This window comes from Equus asinus, chromosome 1, assembly GCF_041296235.1.
Source record: "Equus asinus isolate D_3611 breed Donkey chromosome 1, EquAss-T2T_v2, whole genome shotgun sequence".
NCBI classification, from domain to species: Eukaryota; Metazoa; Chordata; class Mammalia; order Perissodactyla; family Equidae; genus Equus; species Equus asinus.
The window spans coordinates 94,973,144-94,980,032 of NC_091790.1; the positions used below are offsets into that span (position 1 = coordinate 94,973,144).

The following is a 6,889-nucleotide window of genomic DNA, read 5'->3' on the forward strand; positions in this document are numbered from 1 at the left end:
ACATATATAGTCTAACTGAGTCTTTATTATAACTTTATTTTTTAAATTATGTCTTTGCATCTGATTGACAAGCTACATGAAGTAAGGCAAAGTGTCTGTCTCTGATATTATAGCATAAAACAAGGAATTTTTTGTATTTTATATTGTTAGTTCCTTCATTTACCAGCATAATCATCAATATGAAGAATTCATGTAATTCCTAGGGTGGGTCTGTGAGTCTGACGTTTTTGTTAGCCCATTTTATAGATGGATATGCATTCACGTGAATGCCTTGCTCTGGTGTCCAGTCGATGGGAGCCTGTGATTCAGGCCTACCACCCACACTGTGGTGCCTGCCCACTGGGTATAGCCTCACCCTGGAAGTTACACTCACCTGTGTGATCATTTTAAAATTAATATTTTAAAAGAAAATCATTCATTTCAGGATTCTGCATTATTGACTGAGTATCTCCAACTACAGCCACACTTTCTGACATGCAGTAGGCACACTGTGTGAATGATCTAATGAGTGAACTTCCAAATAATTGAAGGATAGATGCATGAATTAATCATACTTGTTTCTTCAATTTGATCTCTTGAAAATGCCTCTATAATATAGTCATTACCTTAGTTTCCTCACTGAGAAATGAAGAAGGGTGAATCTCAGGTTGCTATTTTCGAATAATTTTTTTAAATAACTTTTAATTTTGTAAAAAAAATACATATAGATGATACATATATCAAACAATACAATAATTTTTAAATGTTTAAAATCACCACAAATCCTGCCATCAGAAGTAAGCCTCTCAACATTGTGTTGAACTGTTTTAGATCTCTCCATGTATGTGTGTGTGTGTGTGTGTTTATACATGTATATACATTTGTCTGTGTGTAGGTAGGTATATATGAAATCATACAAATAAGACCTTGCCCTTCCAAGTCATGAGAGAGACATAATGGATATAATACACTAAAATACTTCAATGAAAGAATGCTGTCTGCAAAAAGCCTCATTAAATGGCCAAGACACCTAGACAGTGACCATATTTCAGCGCTAGCATATTATTTCAGCTTAGATTCTAATAACATGTGCAAATCTTCTCATGGAACGGTGTTGCTAAGGCCATAATAACATACTATGTAGGGGAGGAAGACATTTCCTCTTCCCAAATGTGGGTTCATCTGGCCAGAGAACGAATTAAATTCACATGAGACAGAATAGCAAGAGAAAATTAAACAAAGCTTTATGAGGAACCATGGCCTGGGGACTTTCTTCCCGAAGGAAGAAAGGGCACCGAAGAAGTGGGGTGTACAGAGTGGTTATATACCCCCAAACAGGGTGTTTCACATGTGATTGAAATGTCCCTCCCACAATAGTCAGAAGATTGCCCTGTCGCACAGCGCTTGATGGACACAGCAGGTAGTGGTCTGCTATCTCAGAGGGCGTAGCAGGAGGCTAGTCGATTGTCTGGAGCTGGGCGGTCACAGGTGAGCGCAGCAATCAGTTCCTTCCCTAAGGAAAGATGCTTAATCCTTAAAGAAATGCCAACGTTGGGAGGGGGAGGGAAGTCAGTTACAGGAGGTTACCAGACAAGCACAGTAAAATGCAGATTTAAGTCCTTGCCTTTGGCATTGACTAAGAGTTTCTAGAGAGAAGGTCATCTCCTTTCTTCTTCCTGGTACAGAGAGGGAGGCACCTTTACAGATAGAGATTTACCTTACAAATGTAAACGTGTCCTAACAAAGGGCAAGTTCCATTCCTCGGAGCCTCCTTCCCTGTCCCAGTTTATCAAAAGCAATCAGCCTCAAATAATCCAAATGAAATAATCAAATGCCAAGGAGACATATCTTGGGGTGGCCAATTTCAGGCCCCCACATCTACAACCATTCTAACCTGCAGCCGCTTGTTCAAAGTTGGTTGGAAATTATATTAGAAATTAAAGATGTATCAAAGTGCAGATGTTAAACTGAAAAAGAATAACCTCATATCCTTTACAAATTTCCAACTAGCATAATCGACTAGTATTACTGAGTTTAAAATACCAGCCCTTTACTGTGGATGAAAGGTCTACATCAGGCTCCAAAGACGCCTTATTTCATCAGTACTGATATTTTGTAGCTGGAAAGGCTTCTTTTAGAAGTGGGAGCAGTACCAATCTTATACCTCCTGACTCCTTTTTCTAGTTTTTATCTCCTTCTATTGGGAATAGGAAAACATTTCTTTGCTTTTATTAATTTTTGCTGCTTTCAGTGGAATTGGTACTGGAGAGGAACTTAGCACATTTTTTGTTAGGTGGATGCTTGCATTCTTTCCACTCAGGAGGCTCAGGGAGCAATAAGGGGAGAGGAAAGAAAGGGGTGATTGCAAACACAGTGAGGGAAATGCAAATTATGGAAGGCTCATTTGTCAACCCAATGAAAATTGAAAGCTTTTTGTATTTTCATCTAAATGGGTAGCAACTTGGAGAATGGCCTTTACATTGAAACAGATAAAAGAGAACTGTGGCTTCTGATCATCTCAGGTGGACAGCACTGTTTGACCCCCCTGCTTGGAGCCTTGCCCACTCAATTGAGCACTCTTCTCTCTTCGGAGAGCACCCAACCTGATCCCTGTGAACTCCATAAAGGACGGGAACCAGCTTGCAGACTGTCGAGTCCACTGGACCATCAACACCTGTCAGATGGCAGGATACCTGAAAACAAAAAGCGTTTGTAGATCAGTTGGCACCATCTGTGAAATGCTCCCACAGCTGCTGTCCACATTCTATTTCTCCCTTCTCCATAGAAAATAGGAGAAGAGGGGACACTTAGATGGGTATCACACAACAAAGCAAAAGGCCTCTCTTTTAAAGGCGGAGGGCAGCGTCTGCATAGTCAGCAATGGCAGGACACATCACCAGAATGGCAAGCCCATCACAGAGGCTATGGGAGATCATCAGAATGTTTCTTTTATCCATCTAGTTTACTTGAGATTGACAACAGCTCACTTCTCACCCTGTTGGCAGGAGAACTGATGTTTAGCATTGTACCATTTTACGCCATCTGGTTTCATGGTGACAGCTGATTAAAAACTCCAATACTGAATGTTGCTGTTCAGTGAAGGACAGAAGAGACACTCAGCTGCTGATTTTGCTATTTTGTCGGAGTCTGAGAAAATATTTACATTTTACACTGGCCCAGATGGCTAATGACTATTTGTTTTCCTACTTCTGGATTGTTCCTTTCTATGAGTTTACACGTTTCAACATAACACAATGCAGAACTGACAAGCACCAGAACCAAATAACACACACAAAAGCCTAAGGTCTTAGAGTTTAATCTTATTGTCATGTAAGACTACATTTACGCCTTGCCAGAAAGACCAGATTCATCTTAATTTCGGAAGTCTTTATGGGAGAAATTTCATTATATACTTTAGCAACCTTTATGGTTAGCAAATCAGTTGTTCCACTCTGGAAATTCTCCACCATGTTCTGGGGCAAAGCTTTTCTGTTCGTTAAGCCAACCAAATCCAGTTTGTTAATTATTTTTCGTGGTTTTCTGCAACTTCATTCATAGGCTAAGAAGTGCTTTAGTCTAACCATCGGCTAAGAAGGACTTTAAAAGGGTGAATTTTATGATATGCAAATTATAGCTCAATAAAAAAAGTACAGAAGGAGATCCCACCTTATACACACATCTTATTTATGTAAATATGTATGTATTTATTTACTTCTCTGTTTTCCTGTTGTTTAGCTTTCAAAGGAAATATGACTAATATGATATAAAGATTGTCTCACACCAATCACAAGACATTTGCCTCTCGTCCATCTCTATATGCAAGACTTTGGTTCTCTTACTTGTCCTAACTCCTATCTATAGCTTTTTTGACTTTACTTACATTTACTTTTTACCTATATTGCGATTTATTTTACATGACCTTAAATAATTCATTCATTTCTTTTTGCTTGTTTTTGTTATTTATTTTTCTCGGTATTACAAAAACATGCCATCTTGTCCCCTACCACTCTGTTTTATAGCCATCCACAAGAGGGAAAGCCCAGGCTTTGCTCCTCCCCTACTAACCTCAGGAGGCATCATTTCTTCTGTCAGATCACCTAAGGTGTGCCCCACCTCCCTCTCTTCCACCCGACCGCTTCCCCAATCTCTGAGCACGGTACCACTACACAGAACCACTGTGTTGGCTGTGACAATAGGCATCACCTCCTCTCTTGAGCCACCATCTTTGTTGTGTTCTCTCACCTTTGTCCCCAGACAGTTGGCAAACTGCTTGAAGAACTGAAAATATTTTCTGCTTTCTTTACAGTTCTCTCTTTCTCCCAAGATTCTTCTCTATCCATGGAATCCGGTCGATGCATGTTGCTGAATTGTGGGATCCAGTTTGCCAAGGTCAATTTGAATTATAACTCTCTGTTCCGGGGCCCTATTTGTCCCCGCACTCTGTATCAGCTGCATGAGTACGAAGCATGCTTTCCATTCCATCTCACCCAGGTCATTGATAAAGATGTTAAACAATACTGAGCCGAGGCCCAACCACTGAAGAACACCTGTTCTGTTACCCCAGGTATCACTGATGCAGTGATAAGCACCCTCTGGGTACACACCTCCGGCTAGTTGCACTGTAATGTTTGTGATATGTTTTCTCCCCTACAACCTAATGTTTCTATCTGGAAATAGTTGCTCATTCAAAGTGTTTCATAAGTGAGATACAAGCACAAATGTGACATAGGTCAATATTTAATGGAATGTTAAATCATTTGCTATATGAAACAAAAGAACTATGAGGATTCATTAATGTGTTTTGCATGTAAGAGAATATAAGGCAATTAATTGTTGTGTAAGGGAGTAGTGGTGCACAGCTCAATCTTTACTCTCCATTTATCAACAAGCCCCAAGACTTATTAACAGGTTATTTGTAACATGCATGTTATGATTCATTTTCAAGGACAGTACAGAATCGATAGCATTCACTAACAGACTCTTCATTTTTCTCTAAGTCAGTTTTTCTTATTTGATGTTGCTCCCCATCTAGCTGCTCATAATTCAAAAATTTCTGCCTCAGTGACATCTTTCTAGTTTATAACTCCTACCTTAAAATAAAACAAGATGCAAAGGGAACACAAGGTTAAGTTGAAGAGCCTTAGGTCCTAAGAATGAGCATGGCCTGAACAATATCATCTAGAATTTTATCTTTACTTTGTAGTCGACACTCAAGTCACACGGTGGGTCTAGATCTGCCAGGTGATTGATTCGTCTTTTCTCGAAGATCTCCTCTGCTGAGTTCCTCCCACCCTCCAAGGGCACTGTGCCCCACCCCCCATGGAAGAGCCCAGTCAGCGGGGTCTTCTCCAACACCGAGAGCTGAGGCTGCGAGGTGCCCAGCCTGAGGCCCGGCCCCGCACGGCCACTGCTCAAGTCTAAGGGTGGGCTGGCTCGTCAGAGAGCTGGGCTCAGTCCCAACTCCGCCCCTGCTAACTATGTGAACTCCCACAATGATTTACCACCTCCATTTCCTCATCTGCAAACTGGGGGTAAATCATTACTTCAGGAGGGGTTTTGAGGATTTTGAGAAAGTTAATACACTAAAAAAAAAAAAAATAGAATATTGTCTGTCACATAGTAATCAGTAAACTTAAAACTTCTGGAAGTTTATGGTATTCTGGCCAAATATGCCTTCCTCTAATTATGTAATTATGAGAAAGCATAAAACAAACCTGAATTAAGGGACATTCTACCATAAAAGAAAATGATACTAAGGAACTGTCACATATTGGAGGCTACCGTGCAGCATGAGGCCTTAGATTGGATTCTGAAATAGAAAAAGAACATCAGTGGCAGAACTGGTGAATTTCAATTGACGTCTGTAGTTTAGATAACATACTGGGCCAATGTCTGTTTCCTGGTTTTGATAACGGTGCTATTTACATAACATCTTAACTACACAAAACCCTCTGTGCTATTTTGCAACTTATCTATAAGTCTGAAATTATTCAAAAACATTTCAAAATGTTATTTTTTATCGTGAAAACAATCTTAAAGTCCTATTTAGGTTTTTGAAAATCTGCATTTTTTTGGAGTTGCATATTCCTCCCAATTGTTCCTGATGCTTTCTTCTTCAGTTTTACCATTTTAAGCACATGCATTCTAGGGAGGGCTACGTGGGGGGTGAGGCCTGCTGAGTTTGCTTTGCCCACATGCAGGAATCCTTTGGAGGAGGGGACAGGCGGAAAGGGGCGGCAAGCATGGACAGCTCTTCTAGGGAGGTGGGCTGTAAGGGAGAGCAGAGGAAAAGGGCAGAAGCAGGAGGGGGCATGCTGTCCCAAGAGGGTATTTAGGTGTTTAAATGGACCATATTCCAACATGTTGGCTTGCTGATGGGAATTATCCAGCACAAAGAGAAAACATGATGCTAGAGGGAAAAAGCGAAGATTTATTTGCTGGAGCGAGGCCCTGGGAGGGAGAGAGGTGACCTTAGGAGTCTCTTACCCTCACTAACAAGAAGAGAGGCAGGTTCCTAGGTACAGAGGCAGGTGATGGAGAGACTGGAGGTGGGGAGAAAATGCTTCTCTGATTATTTATATTTCCTCATGAAATGATGAACAAGGTCATCAGTGAAGAGAGAGGAGTGGGGAGGGAGTTGAGAGTCTCGAGAGATTCAAAAGGATGTGAAATGGTCCATGGAGGGGGGCCAGCCAATTCCCCAGGAAAACACAGGGCCCAGGGCTCCCTGAGTTATGTGGTCCTAATTCAAAGAAGCTCATTCTCCCAGTGGTGTGCTTTTGTCCAGCCACTCTCAGTTTCCTGAGCAAAGGGGGCACAGCCAGTGTCCTGCGGGGGATGAGAGGAGGAGGGCAGGGAGGGCAAGGAATGGAGCATAGGCGAGGAATGACTCCCTGAGCCTTGGAGTCCA

The 6,889-nt window shown here is 41.3% G+C and overlaps 1 long non-coding RNA gene across 1 annotated transcript; it reads right to left on the bottom strand.

Annotated features, from left to right (window-relative positions):
* Positions 1-1,206: 1,206 nt before the first annotated feature.
* On the bottom strand, positions 1,207-4,372 carry LOC139040244 (uncharacterized). The gene is made up of 3 exons (XR_011494546.1): positions 4,222-4,372; positions 2,583-2,672; positions 1,207-1,492 (listed from the first exon to the last, which is right to left on the bottom strand). It is a non-coding gene; the product is annotated as an uncharacterized lncRNA (long non-coding RNA).
* Between the last annotated feature and the right edge of the window lie 2,517 nt (positions 4,373-6,889).